This window comes from Chiloscyllium plagiosum, chromosome 20 (assembly GCF_004010195.1).
Source record: "Chiloscyllium plagiosum isolate BGI_BamShark_2017 chromosome 20, ASM401019v2, whole genome shotgun sequence".
In the NCBI taxonomy this organism is placed as follows: Eukaryota; Metazoa; Chordata; class Chondrichthyes; order Orectolobiformes; family Hemiscylliidae; genus Chiloscyllium; species Chiloscyllium plagiosum.
In genome coordinates this window covers 42083460-42105467 of record NC_057729.1, presented here as the reverse complement: position 1 = coordinate 42105467, position 22008 = coordinate 42083460, and positions in this window count along the sequence as shown.

Genomic DNA, 22008 nt, shown 5'->3' with positions numbered 1-22008 from the left:
GAAATGAGCTTTCTTTTGGATACTTTTCCCTGTGTCAGTTACACCATTTAACAGATATAATTCAGACTTTCGTAGCCATTATTCAATTCACTTCCAGACTGTACCAATTTTGCATTAACTGTCCGCTGGTGATTGTAATCCCATTCATGGTGATTGGCAGCCCCTACTGTCATGCAAACATCATGGCAGTCATATTCCTTCATGATGAAGAGTTCCTGCCAGAAATGTCGATTTTCATACTTCTCAGATGCTGCCTGACCTGCTGTGCTTTTCCAGTACCACTCTAATCTTGACTCTAATCTCTAGCATCTGCAGTCCACACTTTCGCCTATATTCCTTCATCCGTCTATACCCTTCTGCTGCAATTAGCACCCACTGTTCAATTTCTGATGAGACTGAATTGTGCAATGGACACCTCAATTCAATGGCATTCCACTATTGAGAGAATAATAGAGTTGATGATGCTATTAGCACAGGGTATGTATAGTCCGCATAAGTACTATTCATAAAACCAGAATCTTATTTGATTTTGGAGTGGCTTGCAGTGGTCACTTGACGGACCATTGACCCTTCTACACCAAGTAAGGAATGAACTACACATATTACAAGAAGGCCCCCAGCTGAAACAGGTTTGCAAAGTTACCCAACAAGTATACCACAAAAGCAACAATGGGCTGTTATTCAAACCCTGCAACTCTTGCATGCCCACATCATGTTCCAAAGCTGCAGAAGCTGTGATATGCAGCCAAAATTATTTTCAAAGGCAGTGTTGTAAAATTTGAATGTCTGTTTCTTTGGGCTAATGGCACAGGTACAAACACAATATAATATGTGCAGAAAATTAGTTCTCTATCTGCACAGATTTTTATACTGGGACGTTTGGTGGTTGCCATGCTCTCTGGCAAGGCATGTTATTAGATTTATTTGAGATATAAACCCTATTCCCGGAAAGCAGGATAAACCTCATCTAACCAATATTCCAATGATTTATTTCCACTCTGACAAAAGGGAAGGAAGAAGCCACTAATAACTCCATTAAGCAACAATTTCTCATCAATAATCTGCTCACCAATACTCAGTTTGGGTTCAGCCAGCAGAATTTGTCTCCATACACCTTCACAAACTTAATTCTGATATTGGTTAATGAGCTGAATGCAAGAGGAGAGATGAGACGAACTATGTTGGACAACCAGATATCATTCAACAAAGAATGGGGTCAAATAATCCTCAAAACACAATTTAAAAGGAACACCAACCCATTAAACGTGACACAAAAGATAATAGTTACAGTTCTTCAAAGGATCTCAACATGTTGTGGCAAGGTTTGTCAGGATAACATCCTCAGGCTTATCTACAGCTGTTTAATCAATGTTCTTCCCTCCATCATAAGGTTAGGGTATGGCTGTTCACAGGTGATTATTCCTAACCACATCTCTTCTACTAATAATGCAGCCTATTTCAAATCTACAAAACATTTATGACAGTTAACAGGTGAGATCTGGAGAAGTAACACCAAATCTATAGGCTTCCATCAGAAGTTGAACACTCTTGACTACCAGAAATATAACACTTTGATTTGTAATTTTCATGACATTGCCTTACTTTTACAATTATTGATAAAGTATAAAAGTCAGAATATTGATCTAGCTCTCAAATTTTGCTTGAGTCTTCTGATTTGGAGACAGAAATGATCCAAATAAACCCAGCTGCAGCCGCAGAAGTACTGCATGCCTTTTTGTTTTGTTTGCTCCAATGATCAGCGCATACCCAAAGACCATAGCTAACCTTACTGCCACTTACCAAGGTTACTGTGTTCATAATAAAAACTGCTGGGGATGGATAGCCCACTACTTCATAAGTGAATCATAAGTGTTAATGAAATATCTGCTCTTAAATAATTGACCTTGCTCACTTTTAGGAGTTTGACTAAGAGTATTGGAGGTAAGTAACATGACTCTATTATGATTACAATAAATTATCCAACCTAATTTCACAAACTTCCATAATTCCAAAGGTATGTGCAGTTCACCATCCAATTGTTTGAATTATTTACTATATAACATTTCTTGTACTTTATGTTTAGTCAAGAAACTTATCAATAATACATAGGTAATCAATCTAATCCAATCCCAATGTCGAGGTTAGTGAGTTAATACAATAACAAGCAAACAGAATAGGTTCTCTCCAGTAAAGTTGAAGTCCAAGGAGCATTGAATGGGTTTTGGAATGTCATCCCTCAGTTTCACAACTGAGAGAATTATTTACTACTGTTGTTTAACAATGGCAATACAGATGAATGCCAAAATGGACAGAAACAGGAAAGTGAGGTGAAAAGGGGAAAATTTTTCAATCCACAAAAACCCTCTACATTTTTATAAGAAATGTTAAACCTTTCATAGAGAATTATGCTGCAATTTTCAGCTGGAAGTATTTAAAATGACCAAATTGACATTGGCTTAAGCAGAATAGCTAATTCAATGAAAAGCAGCTAGATTCATTGCAACACATTTATTTAAGAACAGCAGTTTGCATTAGCAACAATTGTTAGGCACCCATTCCGCCAATTGCAACCATGGGTTTCCAGATAGTTTACTGTCCTGTCCTGTCCCTGGCATTTTAACCTGTGACATTAATTAGATCAACATCAAAATGCTTAATCATTGCTGATTACAACCTGCTTCATGGTAGATTCTGAGTTTCAAATATTCTTCAAGATTCTGTTTTTAATCCTGTTGTAAGTCCAGTCAATAACCTAGCAGAGTGGGCCCTGTTTTTTGCAGGTCTCCAGTGTTTCCTGGATACCACTTTATGGGTGCCCAGCTGTGTCACATAGATGCAAAGTCCAATAACTATTGTGGTGGTGGGATCCTTTTGTTTAAGGAGGCTGATGAAGGTATTTATTGCCCAAAATATCCACGCTGTTCATTCTACCTATGCAAATGCCATCCAATCAGTATCCCACTCAACACACAGCCCAATTGATATAGCAATTAATCTTTATTACACTAACACAGACAAGACGTGGGTCGAGAGTGTGGTGCTGGAAAAGCACAGCAGGTCAGGCAGCATCCGAGGAGCAGGATAATTGACTTTTCGGGCATAAGCCATTCATCAGGAATTATGCCCGAGATGTCAATTCTCTTGCACCTCAGATGCTGCCTGACCGGCTGTGCTTTTCCTGCACCACACTCTTGACTCTAATCTCCAGCATCTGCAGTCCTTATTTTCTCTACAAACAAGACATAGAGAACCAAGATTTTTTTTTGCAATAAAATTCAGCAGTTTAAACACAACTATCTCCAGCAAAAATGAATTATCCTATGAAAATGTAGCACAGAAGAACAAACTGTGCAGATCTCTGCCTTTCATGTTTTCGAACAGAGGTTATTTACCGAAATTGTGAAATTTAATTTAGGACATGTCATGAATAAGTATAAAAAACAAAAAGTGCTGAGAAATTCAACAGGTCTGGCAGCATTTGTAGAAAAAGAAAATCAACATTTTCAGTCAGATATGGCTCTTGTTTGGACCAGAAAGGGATTGAAAATTATGGTTTTTCTACTGTTGATGAAAGGGGAAGGAGGATGGCGAGGGTGCCCAGATCAAAGGACAAAGGGTGGTGCCAGAGTTTGTAGAGAAGACTTACAGAATAGGTGTTAATGGTATGTCTGAATAATGGAAAACAGGTCAGTTCTGTTGAAAGTAAACTCATGCAAACAAAACAGAAGGGGGAGAAGGGAGTATAATCAAAATAGAAAGAGTGTTCATGCTCTGAATCTGTTGAACTCAATGTTAAATTCTGAAGGCTGTTTTACGACACAGCAGTGAACCCTTCTGTTAATTAACCCAAACACCTCGCCTCATAATCTGTTAAAATATGAGTGATAGAGAACTCACAAATTCCACTCCTTAAATAAAATAAGATCACTTTATTCTTTAACTTTAAAAGTGAACATTAAACAACAACTATTAACATCTCTTAGCACCCGTCTCTTAACTGCTTGTTATCTGCCTCCAACTCTCTAATAATATACTGTTCCAATATAACACTTATTAAAATTACATCAACTTAATTTCAGAACCACACAATGGCTATCATCTCCGATGTCCTTCCTCTTTCAGCTAAAGATCTTCCTGGGTCATATTCTGTCTTTTCTTGCAAAGACATTTCATACATAAGAAAGTGTGGAAAGTGTTTTGAATGGCAGTCTTTCACAATGGCACTTACTTTTTGTCTGACTTGCAAAATGTCTGCTTTTTTTATACCACAAACATCGGATCATCTCATTGGTTCAAGGTTAGCAAAAACAATGAATTCAAACTCGATTGAGTTTTAGTGTTCTGGGGCATAATTTAAACTGATTGGTTAAATTCAAATTGTTGTCAAAAAAGCAACCAACTCAGGTATCTATTTCAAAGCCAAATGTCACATATTTTCAATTTTCCAGTACATTCTGACTGCTAGCTAGTCATATGACAGATGCTTGTCAGCTCTCAGTGCAGAACAGCAGTCACTCTCTCTTAAAGATACAGTACATACCTTCAACTTCATAACACTTTCCCCCCTAAGAAAAAAATGACCCATTATAATGAAAAGACGTCTTCATTTTTTCCTTCTAATTCTTAACCCGATTAAAATGAAATATAGTAGACATTAATCTAAGTTCATATTAATTTCTGCACACGCACACATAGATAAAATTGGAATCTGTTCAATCTTACCTATAATTTATTCTTTAAGTCCACGATAATGTATCTACTATTTCATTTTTACAACCAGCAACATGGACAATTTGTAAATTAAAAGTCTGTAACATAAGACTCCAATGAAATAGTCTCATAATCTTGTCTTTAAATCATTCCAAGAATGTAAGAGGATTGTTAACCGTCTATACAACTGTCTCTAACTCATTGTTAGTCACATAAACATTAAAATTTGTAAGGCCAGTACCAAACTCAATAATTCCTTTTTGACAGTAGAGTATTTTCTCTAGTGGGTGTTGAGTTTCTTTGAAAAGTCACCAATTGGCCATTCAATTCAATCATCATCTTCCTGTAGCAGTACAGCTCCAACTCCTATACCGCGAGCATAGATTGCAATTTTGAATGGCTTCAAAAACTTTGGTGTAGCTAAAACTGGTGCAGTGGTGGTTAATACTGCTTTTAAATTGTCAAATGCCTCCTGGCATTGTTCTGTCTACCGAAATTTTGCATTCTTCTTCAGTAAATTTGTTAGCAGTGCCACTACATTGCTGAAGCTTGGAACAAACTTCCGGTAGAGTCCACTTAGTCGAAAAATTGGAGCACCTCTTTCTTCGAGGTTGGTCATGGAAATTCCTCAATGCCCTCTGTCTTGGCATTCCGTGTGGTCAGCCTTCCATGACCGATGTTACGTCTCAAGAGCATCACCTCTGCGTTCATGAATTCTGTTTTCTTTATGTTTATTACCAGTTTTGCTTCTCTTAATCGTTTAAAGAGCTCTGCATGTGATCTTTCCATGAATTACTAAAGATCACTGCATCATCCAGATAGACTGCACAGTTTGTTAACCCAGCCACAACTCTGCTCATGAGTCTTTGAATTGATATAGACTCTTTAGGTTGTAAACACAGAAACTTCTTTCACTTTCTCTGATAAAGGTACCCTGCAGTAAGTTCACCTTTGTGATGTTATTGGCTTGTCCAACTTTCTATACGCAGTCCTCCAATCTTGGTATTGGGTATGAGTGCGATTTTGTTACAGTGGTGACCTTCCAATGATCCATACAAAGTCGTCAAGGCCCGTCAGGTTTGGGAGCTAACACGGTCAACGAACTCCACTCACTCTGACTCAGTTCGATGATATCTTCATTGAACATTGCATCCAGTTCCTTCTGGACCTGTCTGGCTTTGAAAGGATTAAGCCTGTACTGGCGTTGTTTTATCAGAACAGCATTCTCTACTTCTACCGCATGCTCAATAGCATTAGTCTACCCCATCTTATTCCTGCAGATGTCCTCATACTGCTGCAATGTACCTTTCAGCTGGGTTCTTTGCTCCTGAGACAGATAGTTCACTAACCTATCCCACTCCTCAAGAACTTCCTCATTGTTTAACGTATTTTGAGGTACATCAAACCCCATGACATCTGAATTTGATTCCTCACTCTGCGGGACAGCAACTAACACCTGTTTCTCCAGTTCCCTCTCTGTATTATTATAAGGTTTTAACATATTCACATGACATACCCGATACAGTTTTTTCCTATCCAACTCTTTACCACATAGTTTACCTGACTCAACTTTTTCTCAATTTGATAGGGACCACTAAACCTGGCTTTGAAGGGATCTCCTATCACTGGTAATGTCATCCCCATGGGAGATTGTCCAAATTTCAGTGTTTTTATCTGCAACCTGCTTCATTTTATGCTATGCCCTCTTCCGGTGCTGTTTAGCTAACTCATCTACCCAATTTAATCTCTCCCTCACCTCAGATACATAATCAAAGTGTGAGATCTCTGACTTCGGTCCTGTCAAGTTCTCTTTAATTAATTTCAAAGGCCCTCTCACTTCATGCCTGAATATTAACTCAAATGGACAAAACTGAGTTGACTTGTTTGGGGCATCTCTAATGGCAAACAATACAAATAGATACCTTTATCCCAATAATTCGGGTAATCCTGACAGTATGCTGTTAACATGGTCTTCAAGGTCTGATGCCACCTTTCCACAGCTCCCTGGGATTCACGATGATACACACTTGATTTAAAGTGCTGCATGCCTAAGCTTTCCTGACTTACCTAAACAGCCTAGCAGTAAGACTGAGTATATCTGGGTAGTCCATACTGTGTGAAGAAAATCACCAGGATACATGAACATCAACTAGCCACAAAACGACATGACCTTCTCTCACTTGTATCCTTATATATGGATGAGGAAGGACACCACTTTGAGTGGGACAACACATCCATCCTACGACAAGCCGAACAGAGGCATGCAGGTGAATTCCTAGAAGCATGGCATTCCAACCAGAACTCTATCAACAAACACATCAAGTTAGACCCCATTTACCAAACCCTGAGAAAAAGAACAGGAAATAGAAAGCAGGAATTAGCAACAGTGCTTCACCTGGAGGCCCACTGAAGACACCACCTAGTAGGGTGACAAAACGTGTGGAAATGAACCTTCCAATTCAGCAAGCAAACCTATATCCAAAACCTCAACCCGAGCTACAAATCCTCTCAAAACCCTTTAAGCTACTAACTCCTCTACCACCCTTTTGCCTTAATACTCTGTAATAGAATTGCCTCCAGAAATCTGGTAGACACATCCATTATGGTTAGTAAGTATTGGTTCCCACCGTTAGTTTTAGGAAGGGGACCTACACAGTCAACCATAACCCATGTGAAATGTTCTTTGAATGCAGGAATTGGCAAAAAAGGTGCTGGTTTTATTAGTGCCTGTGGCTTACCCACCATTTGGTATGTGTGACACGTACAGCAAAAGTTAACCACATCCTTGTGCATTCCAGGCCAATAGAAATGCTTTTGTACTTAGCCTGAGTCTTCCTTACACCTAGGTGACCTCCTACTGGTAATTCATGTGCTACCTGTAACACTTCCTGTCTGCATGCTACTGGCAACACAATCTGGTGCACTTCCGCCCATTTCTCCTCTGCACTAACCTGCTGTAGTCTCCATTTTCATCTCAGGATTCTACCTTTAAGATAATAACTCTCCGGAATATATTCTGACTCCTTTTCTGAGTGTGCATCTATATATATATTTTGTTTTTGGATTAGTGGTGCTGGAAGAGCATAGCAGTTCAGGCAGCAAAATCTGGTTTCCAGCATCTGCAGTCATTGTTTTTACCTATCCATGTTTTATTATCTCATCTTTCTGTTGTAAGGCGATTAGTCTTTCAGAACGAAACACTTCTGCCTGACGCTCTGCCTGTTCAGGTTTTTCCTGCACCATTACATCAAACAGGGTGTCTGCTAAGTGAATCTCAACTCCTTCATCTTTCTCTTTAGTTTTTGCTTCGTGCTGTGACTTATGATAATGGGATCTCGTTACGACACAGTCTGGAAAAATTCCAGGGTATTTTTTAACTCCTCAGTTCCCTGGTCTTCCTTTGGCTTCTCCACAACAATGGGTGTGACTCCCACCTTGGATCCTGCTAAATCGTTCCCAAGAACAACCTGTATTCCTGAAACTGACAGTCTGTCAATCACTCCCACTGTTACTTCCCCAGTCTTGAGTTGGCACTCCAACTTGATCTTACATCAGGGAATGCTATATTTCTGGAGAAAGTGAGGTCTGCAGATGCTGGAGATCAGAGATGGAAATGTGTTGCTGGAAAAGCGCAGCAGGTCAGGCAGCATCTAGGGAACAGGAGAATCGACGTTTCGGGCATTAGCCCTTCTTCAGGAATGGGCTAATGCCCGAAACGTCGATTCTCCTGTTCCCTAGATGCTGCCTGACCTGCTGCGCTTTTCCAGCAACACATTTCTAATGCTATATTTCTGTCCATTAATCCCACAAATTACCACTCTCTCAGGTAACAGGTCAGAAAGAGTGCAAATACGTTCATCCCTTACTATTAGAGAGTGATTAGATCATGTATCTCTAAAATTATAACTTCTTTCCATTCTCCCCTGTTCTTTCTGAGTAAACTTTACCCACAGAAGCCCACAAAGTTTTTATAGAGATAAGGCGCTAACCCCACACCCAGCCCCTGCCAAGACTGTGCACTCCCATGCAGCTCTGTGATTTTCTTTGAGATTTCCTTTACTACATGCCACTGGCTTAGCCTCTTTTACCACATCTTTTCCCACAGTGCCTTTCTTTAATGACCATCACTGTGATTTTACATGTCCCACTTTCTGGCAGTGAAAACACCTTTTCCAGTGCCCTTCTTAAACCACCAGCACTGTTATTTTCTGTGTCCTACTCCATTACAGTGAAAACACCTGAGGCCTTTCAGCTCCTTTCACCCTCTTGGGCTTCTTTTTTAACCTATGGTAAACAATTACCAGTGTGCTCTACTCTTTGTTTTGTAGTATAGGATCTCCCCTTCTCCCCATTTCTATCCCGCACAGGATGAAATACTTGCCGGAAGCTAACTTTTGCCTTCTGCACCAATGCATATTCATCTGCCATCTCTGCTGCACTTCTCACTTCTTGAACTTTCTGTTCATCCACATGAATTCTTATCATCGCTGGAAGTGAGTTTTTAAACTCCTGCAGCTGAATAATATCTTTTAGAGCCTTGTAGATCTTATCTATTTTTAAGGCCCACACCCATCTATCAAAATTGCTATGTATAATTCTTTTGAACACAACGTAAGTCTGACCTGGTTCATTTATTTTTCTGAACCACTGTCTGAACCGCTTCTGGTACCAATAGGTTATTTGACATCTGCATAATCTCTTGACCTCTCACCTGACAGTGCTACAAATACCACACTAGGTCTGCCTACCAGCTTAGTCTGAACTAGCATTACCCATAAGTCCTCTGACCACTCCATCTGCCTAGTCAATTTTCAAATGAAATATGGCAATGTTTAGCATAATTCTATATATCACTACCTTTTATCTTCATTTTCATCCTGTTAACTTGACTTTCCTGATTAATTTGCAACTTCTGAAGTTCAAAATCCCTCTCTTTTTCTCTTCGTTCTCTCTTTCTTTCTCTCTCTCTATTTTTCTTCTCTCTCTTTGCTCAGCTAAGAATGTTCTCTCTCTTTCTTTCTTTCTTCTCTCTCTCTCTCTTTCTCTTTCTCTCTCTCCTTTTCTTCTCTCATGGCTTTTCTTTCCCTTTTTTTATCTTCTAACTCCGTTTTCCTCAATTGTAATTTAAGGTTCTCTAGCTCTACTGCACTTGTCTGTTTTGCTGACACACCTAAGTGCTTGGCTAACCCCCTTATAATTTCAGCTTTACATTTGTCCCTGGTTAGACCCAATTCCAATCTATTTGCTAATTCTAAAAGTATGGCCTTCTTCTGACTTTGTAAAACTTTCTTGGCAAATTTGGGAATCATCTTCAAACCCCAGAGGCTCTAACAATTTTAAGAGCCATTTCTCTCACTTATAATTTAACCAACCACAAGTCACCGAAATTAAACAACATGCCTCCACCTATGTTTTATTTAAAGATCTAGGACACTAATCGGCAAGTGTTTAAATTTGCTAGGATCTTTCATACCCCAAATCTGTCCAAATCTCAGACTGGATCTGTCTCAACCTATCCAAATCACAGACACTAGCTCCCAAAATGTTATGACATGGCAGTGATTCTTTCTGTTATATAAACCAAACACCCAGAGAAGCTCTCCTCACCTCATAATCTGTTAAAATATGAGTGACATAGAACTCCCAAATTCCACTCTTTAAATAAAACAATATCACTTTATTCTTTAACTCTAAAAGTGAAAATTAAACAACAACTACCAACAACTCTAAGCCCCCCCCATCCCCAACAGCTTGTTATCTGCCGCAAACTCTATAATAATGTACAATTCCAATAAAAACCTGTAGTAAAATTACATCAACTTAATTTCAAAACCACACAGAGGCTGTTATCGCCAATGTCCTTCTTCATTCAGCTGAAGATCTCCCTGGCTGGTCTCCTGTCTTTTACTGCAACGATTTTTCATATGAAAAAGGTACCTTTTGTAGAGAGTATTTTGAATGGCATACTTTATTGATAGCACTTATTGTCTAACTTTCAAAATGCCTGCTTTTTTTATACTCCAAACATCATTGGTTTGAGATTGGGAAAAACAATAAATTCAAATGCGATTGGGTTTTCGCATCATGGGGCATAATTTAAGCTAATTGATTAAATTTGAATTGTTGTCAAAACAGCAACCAACTCAGGTATCCATTTCACAGCCAAATGTTACATATTTATAATTTTCATCACAACAGATGTGACAGAGACATGGAGACTGCGAGAAGGATTTGAGAAAATGCAGTCAATGTAACTATGGGTTTATTGTATGGATATCGGTGGATAGCTTATCCCCAGAAATGGAAACAGAGAAATCAAGGAAGGGATAGGAATAATTAAAATAAACCAAGTGAAGGTTACAGAGACTTTGAAACTGGAATGAGTAGTGTTGTACATGAAGAGACAGGCATAACTGAAAGCCATGCAAGTACCCACAGTCACATCTTTGACTTGGAGAGTGAGATAAGTTAAAAGAAATATTATCTTAAGTGTGAACAAACTCAGTCCAGTGAAAGAAGGTGGTGGTGGATTGGGATTGTTCAGGGCTTCAGACCATCTTAATGGGGAATGGATGTGCAAAGGGATCGGATGGTCATGGTGAAACATAAGTGGCTGAGGCCAGAAAACTGGAAACTGTGGAGTTGATGACAGAGGAATCACAAACATATGTGGGATATTACAGTGAAAGGTTTGTTTTGCATGCAGTACAAGGAGATCCTAACATACAGAGATCATAAGATGATAGAACGGAGGAAGGAATACAAAGTTACAGCTGCTAAGAAGGTACACAAAAAGCAAGATCAATGTTAGACTTGAAATTTGAGAGGCCCATTCAGAAGTCCAATAGCAGCAGAGGAGACGTTGATCTGTGTGTTTAAGCTTTTGCATCTTCTGCCTGACGGAAGAGGTTGGAAAAGCTTATAACTGGAGTGGAAGGGACCTTTGATGAGGTTGGCTGCCTTTCCATGGCAACAAGAAACATAGATGGAGTGAATGAATGGAAAGTTGGCTTACACGATGCACTGCTGGGTCCACAACCCTCTGTAGCTTCTTACTGTCCTGGGTAGAACTTTTGCCATACCAAGCTGTGATGCATCCAAATAACACGCTTTCTGTACAAGTTGGTGAGAGTATTTATGTCAAATTTCCTTAGCCTCCTGAGGAAGAAGAGACATTGTTCTTTCTTCTTGACTGTTGCATCAATGTAGGAGGCCCAGAACCTATTGTTGCTGATTGTCACTCCTAGGAAATTGACACTCTTGACCCTCTCTACCTCAGCTCCATTGATGTGCTCTCCTCCTTGCTTCATGAAGTCAATGATCAGCTCTTTAGCTTTGCTGACATTGAAGGAGGGGTTGTAATCATTGCGCCACATCAACAAGCACTCTGTCTCTCTCTTGTATTCTGTCTTGTCATTGTATGATATCCAGCCTACAACAGTTGTGTTGTCAGCAAACTTGTAGATTGAGTTCAGATGAAAATTAGCCACACAGTCATTTATGTGTGTTTTATTGTATAGTTAAGTTGATTAAAGAAATTAGGAGCACATATCCTTCCTCAATCCCAGGTAAGAAATTGTGCACACTGAGAGTAAGCTGTTTGTTCTTTGTGAATGCCATATTGCTTATGCTTCCTAGTGGTATTCATGGCATCTGAAAAAGTTCTAGCTTATCTCACCAACTTCATTTCAACATGTGTCCATTTGCTATGTACTTAAAGGTGAAAGCTGGACATAGCAGGCATTAATAAATACAGAGGAACCTCAATTATTGGAAGGACACGGGTGGGGAGTATTTTGTTTGGTTAATCGGATGCCGGATAACATAGATTAGCTGAGCATCAGGACCTTGCGATCTTGCCAGATTAATCCGAAATTCAGATAATCAGATGCCAGATAATCAAGGTTCCTCTGTACATTCAAGAGGGTGTTAACAAACAGAAAAGCCATGACACCCACATAATCAGATAAGCACATAAGATACATATATGTGCTTAAGCAACAACAATATTTAAAAATTCCAAATACTAGATCAAAAGACTACAAGAAATAGGAGTGGAAGTAAGGCCACACCACCATTCAATCATGGCTGATGGGCCCACACTCTTCCCATATCCCTTAATTCCTTGCGAGATAATGAATTTATCAATCTCTGCCTTGGAGATATTTAACGTCCTGGCCTCCACTCCGCTCCATGGCCATGAATTCCACAGACCCATTACTCTCTGGCTGAAGAAATGTCTCCTCATTTCCATTCTAAATTGATCTCCTCTAATTCTAAGGCTGTGCCCATGAGTTCTAGTATCTCTGCCTAATGGAAACAATTTCGCAGCACCCACCTTTTCTAAGCCATGCCATTATCTTCTAAATTTCTATTAGATCTCCCCTCAACTTTCTGAACTCTAATGAATACAATCCCAGGATACTCAGCTGTTCATCATATGTAAGGTCTACCATTCCAGGGATCATCCATGTGAATCTCTGCTGGACACGCTCCAGTGCCAATATGTCCTTCCTGAGGTGTAGGGCCCAAAACTGGACACAGTATTCTAAACAGGGCATAACCAGAGCTTTATAAAGTCTTAGTAGCACCTCACTGCTTTTACATTCCAACCCTCTTGAAATAAATGACAACATTACATTTGCTTTCTTAACCACTGACTCAACCTGCAAGTCAACCTTTAGAGAATCCTGTATGAGCACTCCCATATCCCTTCATACTTTGGCTTTATGAAGTTTCTCACCGTTTATAAAATAGTCCTTGCCTGTGTTCTTTTTTCCAAAGTGTAAGACCTCGCATTTGCTCACATTGAATTTCATCTGCCATTTCTTGGAGCATTCTCCTAAACTATCTAAATCTTTCTTCAGCCTCCCCACCTTCTCAGAACTACCTGCATGTCCACCTAACTTCATATCATCGGCAAACTTTGCCAGAATGCCCCCAGTCTCTTCATCCAGATTTATTTATAAAGTGAATAGCTGGAGCCCCAACACTGAACATTGCGGGACACCACTTGTCACCAGCTGCCATTCTGAAAAAGAACCTTTTATTCCAATTCTCTGCCTTCTGTCAGACAGCCAATCCTCAATCCATGCCAGTAGCTCACCTTGAACACCATGGTCCCTCACTTTACTCAGCAGTTCTCCCAAAGGGCATCTTATCAAAAGCCTTTTGGAAGTCTAGGTAGATAACATCCACTGGGTTTCCCTGGTCTAACCTACTTGTTACCTCTTCAAAACATTCTAACAGGTTTGTCAGGCATGACCTCCCCTTACTAAATCCATGCTGACTTGTTCTAATCTGACCCTGCACTTCCAGGAATTTAGAAAGCTCATCCTTAACGAAGGATTCTAGAATTTTTCCTACAACCGAGGTTAGGCTAGTCAGCCTATAATTTTCTATTTTTTGTCTTAATCTTTTCTTGAACAAGGGGGTTACAACAGTGATTTTTAAATCATCTGGGACTTTCCCTGACTCCAGCGATTTTTGCAAGATTACAATCAACACCTCCGCTATTTCTTCAGGTACCTCTCTTAGAACTCTAGGACGTAGCCCATCTGGACCAGGAGATTTATCAGTTTTTTAGACCTTTTAGCTTATCAAGTACTTTCTCCTTTGTAATGGCCACCATACTCAGCTCTGCCCCTTGACTCTCCTTAATTGTTGGGATATTACTCATGTCTTCCACTGTGAAGACTGACACAAAGTATTTATTAAGTTCTTCAGCTATTTCCTTGTCTCCCACCATTAGCCTTCCTGCATCAATTTGGAGCGGTCCAATCTCTACTATTGCCTCTTGTTTGTTTCTTATGTATTGAAAAAAACTTTTACAATCATTTCTAATATTATTGGCTAGCTTAATTTCTGGGCAGTGAACATTGAAAATCAAACATCAGGAGTTATTTCCAGGGCTAAAAAGGAATCTTGCATTTCAGCACTCACCTGACTGGATTAATTTTACAGGAAGCAGCCAACTAGGACAGCATATGGGCTGCAGAAGTGGGCGGTCTAATCAGAGCACCCAGAGAGACAGTCGGCAGGCAGCCCTGCTGTCAAGGTTTTGGGCTGTGGCCTGCTGATCTGAATGGAGCAGCGAAGGGCAGCACAAGATGGACGCACCATGATGATGACGATGATGTGAACTGGCAGCCAATTACTCCTACTCAACTCTACCTGGTGAATCATCCACTTGAGAGACAAATCCATTTTGCAAGCAGGTAGCCCAAGGCCTCCAAGTTGGATGTGCCAAAGCGAAAAGACACTGAGCATTTGATGGCATTCTGATCTCCAGCCCTAATATCACATCCTGTGATTAGGTGAGCTGCAGACATATTGGCGGGTCCCAAGTGTCTTGGGCAAAATTGCAGCCAGCTCATGAAGTACCCACTAATTACCTCACTCATCACCAGCAGATATGCAAGGCTGCAGCCGGGCTCTTTGCTTGCTAAATTTGCCAGTGCCCCCACCCCTCAAATTTGTCTTCATAGGCCTGGGAAAAGTCTGCTCAATATGTTTGGGCAAAATGACCAAGTCATAAATAAGATTTGTTCAGCTAATTATCTTGTTGTTTGTCCACCAATATTCTACAACATCCACCAGAATTTAAACAATAATTTTGGAGATTTACTGTACACAGGGAAAGTTTTCACTTTAAACTGCATGCTGTGGGAGTATGCTTATATGTTTGCTTACAAAATAGAGAATCAGTAATATGTTTTGCATTAAACTGTTGGCTTGCTATTGATGAACAGTTAAGTCAAAATATTTTCCCAATTGCCCTTGGGAATCACAGAGGAAGCATTTTAACTATTTTTGCAATACTGCCCAAGAGATTAGCATTTCGTGCCAGCTTGGGTCTGTTTTTCCCTTTCTAAGTCAAAAGGTTACAGATTCAAGTCCAATTCTCAGGTTTTGAATACAAAACCTAGGCTGCCACTTTCAGGCCTCATTAAGATGTTCTTCATTCTTTGAAGTGGTGCCTTTTAAGAAAATCATTAAGCCAAGAGCCGGTTCATTAGCCTGTTCAGATGGATATACCTTTCCCACGGTAATTAAGGATAAACAACAAATGCTGATCCATCCAGTCATGTTTACATTGACGAAAGGATAAAACATAGAAATGTAAAAAATAGGAGCATGAGTCCCCCATTTACCTCTTTAAGGTTGTTCCCTCTTTCAATATGATCATGGCTGATCATCCAACTAAGTGCCCTGTTCCTGCTTTTTCTTCTTATTCTTTGATCCATTTAGCTCTAAGATCTATTACGAACTTCTTGAAAGCATTCAATGTTTTGGTCTTAATCACTTTCCATGGCAGAAAACTCCAGGCTGATTACTCTCTGGTTCAAGAAATTTCTCCTCATCTTATCCTAAATTGTTTACTCTATATTCTCAAGTTGTGACCACTAGTTCTGAGCTCCCTGGTCATCAGGAACATCTTTCCTATGTTTACCCTGTCTAATCTTGTTAGAATTTTATAGGTTTTCATAAGACACCCATTCATTCTTCGAAACTCCAATGAACTAGTTGTAACTGATCCACTTTCTCTTCATCAGTCAGTCTTGACATTCCAGGAATCAGTCAGGTAAACCTTTTTGCCCTGCCCCAACAGCCACAACATCCTTCCTCAGCAAAGGAAACCAAAACTGCACATCATAAACTAGGTGTGGTCTCACCAAGGCCCTGTACAACTGCAGCGAGACATTCCTGCTCCTCTCACTATGAAGATCAACATATCATTTGCCTTCTTCTTCACCATCTTAATGTTTATTACTTTAACAAATGATTGTATGGACATAGGACCCCTGAGAGGGAGAGTTAAATAGTTTTTGAGAAAGCTGCACAAGTGGCTGTACAGGAAGAGAGTGATCAGCAGATTATAAAAGGCATGGATGTAGAGGAAGGAAAAGAACTAGCTGAGGTAAACTGTGGAAGTGACAAGAGCAAGGTAAAGGTTGCATCAGATAAGATAGGATGTTTGCTGAAACGAATAGAATGTTATGAGATGATCATGAACAGTGTTATGTGCAGCTGTGCTGACATGAACGGAAATGGTCATTGGAGGCTTTGTTCAGAGTTGAACCAGTTTACTAACTGATTCGTTTTATAGAATTAACAATAATAAATAGGTGATGAGTGCATGCAGCATGTCACTCAATATACTGATGGTGGTGGCAGTAGTGAGGAGTTCAACTAGCATTCATTGAAGGAATCTCCAGGGAAAGATATTGGCCCCATATTCCAGCCACAGACAAATGACAGAAACATATCACAATGTCCTTAACAAAGTCCTTGGCAGCTTTGCCTGTGAGAACATTAAAACATGACCACACCCATCATCCCAATTGTATTAATGTGTAAGGGAAAGACCCTGGGACTCAACTGATATACCTTGTCTGGCAATAAGCCCAGGACCAGAAACTTGATTGGTGGTGGTAAAGAATTGAAATAATTTATATGATGATGTGCATTATGAGCTAGTACTCATTATTAAAAGCATCTCTAATATTGGCTTGCCTGAGTGGTGGTCAGTTCAGACCCAAGCATTGTTTGGACCTTTGGTAAATGAAGTGACAGCACAGGTGGCTTAGTCTAGCATTGGCTACACCCCTGTTCAGGAATACGGTTAAATGAAATGCAGTCTGGTCAGTGATTGTCACCACAAAATTTGACACAGTGACTTCAGTGGGAAGTTTAATTGATTTGGCAACAGTGGTCCAAAATGTTCTCAACTTTCAAATTTTTAACTTAAGACAACCTGAAAAGAGAACAAGAAATCCAGAAAAAACGTTTTGTACCAATCAAGATCTGATACAGTTCCTTTGGAGCTTGGTCAATATGTGAGGTAAGTTCATGGGTAGACCATTAATAGATTGCTAAATGCTTAGAAAAACCTCTCAAATAATACAGTTAGGAATGATATCTGGAAACCTATAGATCATGGATGTTTGAGCAGACAAGGGAAAACCTAAAATAATTCATTAGGGAGTGGAACCCTGTGGATAATAAATGCACACTTGTTTAACCAGTTACAACACAGAGAGCGTGACCTCACTGGCAGCCATGTCAGATGTTTAACATGTATATACAAAACAGATATAGAATGTGTTATAAGTAGTTATATGATAAATGGCATTATGATGATGATCCCAGTTACACCATAATCATCACCTATCATGATAGTTTATATACAGTCATGAACATTGAGGTAATGAGAGTGAATATTATGCACAGTCTCATAATGTACCACAATTTGCAGTTGAGATAGTAGGTTATATAGTTTCATGCCGCGCAAAAGCTTCTGCAGTGATGTGGCCATATCCAATATATAAAACAAAAGAAGCAAGATATGAGTTTAGTACAACAGCTAGTTGTATACTGAAAGCTAAATGAAAGCTCTCTAGGCTGCAATGAAACCAACTCACATTTGCACATCTGGATGCATGAAGATATTACATTACCACATCATTGAAAGTGGAGCAATATGGGAGCAATTGATTCTGTCCTATCAGCAGCCATGCAATGTATATGCACAAGTGTCAGCCATGGTAGGAAAGGCAGAACTGGTGCAAATCTACTGGAGAGAGACAGTTAACATACTGATTAAGGAAAATATTAAGAAAAAATCTAACACAGCATCTTAGGCAGTTCCCCTATGTAGTCCCACTGTTACCAAATGAGGCTGGGGATTTAATAATAGGGAACCAGGAACTAACAGAACAGCTGAATAAATACTTTGTAACAGTCATCACAGTAAAAGATGCTAGTAGCATTCCGAAATTACTAAATTATCAAGGGGTGTAATAAGCTGAGGAAATAAATACAATAATTGTTACTGCAGAAAATGTGCTGGAGAAATTAATGAGACTAAAGATCAGTCAGTCCCCTGCATCTGATGAGTTTTAGGATATTAAAAGAAGTGGCTATTGAGAAAGTGAATGTAATATTGGTCGTAATATTTCCAGAATCCTTAGAGTCTAGAGAAATCCTAGAGAGATCAGGAAACTGTTAATATAGCACTTTTATTTAAAAAGGAAAAGAGACAAAATATAGTATGGCAGTTTGCCTAACATCTGTTATTATTAAAATGTTACAGTTTATTAGAAAAGATGTAATAGAAGAGTGTTTAGAAGTGCATAACATAATCAAGCAGAGTCAGTATAGCTTCATGAAGTGGGAATCATGCCTGACAAATTTACCAGAATTCTTTGAGGAAGTGACAAGCAGCATAGTGAAAGGGGAAACAATGAATATAATATGTTTGGATTTTCAGAGGGTGTTTGATAATGTACCATTACGCTACTTAATAAAATTCCTGGGTTTTGGAAATAATCGATTGGAATGGATTGACAATTGGCTAACTAATAGAAAACACAAAGTTGGGTCAAGGGTGGGACTGTCAGGATGACAACTTGCATGCTGCACAGATTACAAATATGTACAATATACTTCTATTACTTGGGTGAGGAAAGTGACTGTACAATGATGAAATTTGTAGTTTACACAAAAATAGGTGGGAATGCAAGGGATGAGGATGACACAAAGTGGGGATGACTCTGCAAAGGGATAAGGACAGGTTAAGTGAGTAGGCAAAAAACTTGGTAGATGGGATAGAATGAGGGAAAATTTGAGGTTATGCACTTTGGCAGGAAGAATAGATAAGTTGAATATTAAATGGAAAAGACTGTGGAATGCTACAGAGGGATTTAGGATTCCTTGTCCATAAATCACAAAAAAGCTGGCATCCACATTCAGTAGATAATAGGGAAGGCAAATAGAATGTTGGCCTTTATTTCAAAGGGAATGCAACATAAGAATAGGGAGGTTTTGCTAAAATTTTACAAGGCATTAATTGACCATAGCGGGAATACTGTGAGCTGTTTTGGGCCCTTATAATTGGAATGATATACTGCTATGGGATATAGTCCAGAGAAAGTCCACTAGATTGATACTAGATACAGAGGGATGAACTTATGAAGAGCAGTTGAATATGTTGCACATGTACTCATTGGAATTTCGAAGAATGAGAAACATACAGGATAGTTAGGGGACTTAACAGGGTGGATGCAAGAGGTTGTTTTCACTTGTGGTAGAGTCTACTAACAGAGAGCATCATCTCAGAAAAAAAGTTAAAACATTTGAGACAGAGCTGAGGAGGAATTTCTTCTCTCAGAGGTAACGAATCTCTGAAATTCTTTACCATGGAGGGCTGTCAAGACTGGACCACTAAATATAAACAAGACTAAAATAGACAGACTTTAATTGATAAAGAAACAGGGGAAATGCAGAAAGGTCAAGTTGAGGATTATCAGATCAGCCATGATCTTATTGAATGATTGAGCAGACTCGATGGGTTGAATGATCTGTTTCCACTTCTATGCCCCTATGGTCTTATGTTTTAAGCCAGGGCAATGGCAGACAATATTGAACAAGTAGCTGCTACCACTTAGTGGAAGGATCTTTGGAATTTGAAATTGCATGTACAGAAACATCCATGGATCAGGATCATCTCCCATGTTTTGGTTGTTGTCCAGTTAGTATTGGTTCCATACTTGGTTCACCACACCAGAAAGACACACAAGTGATGGCAAGGAAACTGGATTCAAAGATTGTGCAGCCATCGCACATTAGGCAAGAGTCCATATTGCTGGGCCAACTTGTATAGATGATATAACAAAATACCTTTAAAATCCTAAACTCAACACCTGATCAGTATCTATGGGTCATGGAACAAAAGAAGAAAGGGAAATGCCACTAAATTGGCTATCCTGGACTAGGCCGAGAACCAAAAGGTAGGATTCAGAATGGGTTAAAGTTAAAATAAAACTTTAATAAAATAAAATTGAACAGTATATTAGCAGGTGTACTCTAGACAGGATGGCAAAGAACCAGGCCAGGGAATGAGTGAGAGAAAAAAGCCTAGACTGCACAATCAACAGGATAAGGAAAGCATTGTGTGGACCCAAAGAATGCCTGATGTATTTACTGTTGGAAGTAAGTGACATCTGGTTAACAAGTAGTTACAAGTTGATCAGGTTACAAATGGAGTACATTATGTACAAGGGATGGGAACCTCTAGGGTTTTTTTGTCAGGGTTCAGCCTTCAAACATTTATGATCACATTCTTTGTGTCCAAGTGAACAAACAATCAAAGCTCAACCTGCATCTCCTGATGATTTGTCAAGTTGAACCACAACAGCAGTAGAAAGATTTATTATGTAATAGTAAGATACCATGTTACAGCAGAGTGAAATTAGATATCTATATAACACTGAAAAAAGATATGAATATCTCCTAAAAGATACCAAGCTAATTTCAGTTACATGGTTGTGAACAGTACAAGTAAGACTAACAGACACACAAAACATGAACAAAAGTGAGGACTGCAGATGCTGGAGATTAGAGTCAAGAGTGTGGTGCTGGAAAAGCACAGCAGGTCAGGCAGCTGAAGGGCTTGTACCCAAAACATCAATTCTTCTGCTCCTCAGATGCTGCCTGACCTGCTGTGCTTTTCCAGCACCACATTCTTGACAAACAAAACATACTGACTAACCTCCCCGCACCCCCCCCCCCCCCCCTCCGAGACTGCCTTATATAAAATATAAAGCAATATAAAGGCTTCATACTAAACAATTCAGGCAGTTGGCTTGTACAAAATAGTGTGAATCCAAAGTGATGGTACAATTTAAGTCATTCTCTAAAGTGAATTTTTCTGTTATGAACTGACTGCCTTGAACTCCATGTATCCACTCCAGTAGAATTTCCACATATAAAATTGCACTTGTTAGCTTATAGTTCATCTTTTCACTAAAATGTAATTGGATAGCTACAAGCATGAGACTTTCTACAAATCAAACATGAGAATGTAAACATTTCATTTTTTTCCATTAAGAAGTGTTCCTTCAAACATTTAAAATGATAACCAAGCTTTGCTTTGTTAATACAGCCAAGATTGGTTTACCAGAAAAAAAATTACAAAGCTTACCTGATCTCCAACTCCAATTAAACTGATCTAAAATCACTGAAGCTAGTATTTTAAAAATATATACCGCACTGTATAATTGTTTCATTGGTGTACACTAGCTACTTTCTTAACAGATAGGTATGTTTTGATACACCAACATAGCTGTATATCTAAGAGAATGTAAGGGACCTTCCTGAAAAGTATGATAATCACACCTGGTGATGTGGTTAATTTTGTGGTAAAGCCTGTTTCTGATTATTTAAGTCTTGAAGCAATGTAAAAATAAGATTTTAATAGCCTGAAAGTTTGCATTTTTAAGCATCACTCATGTTTAA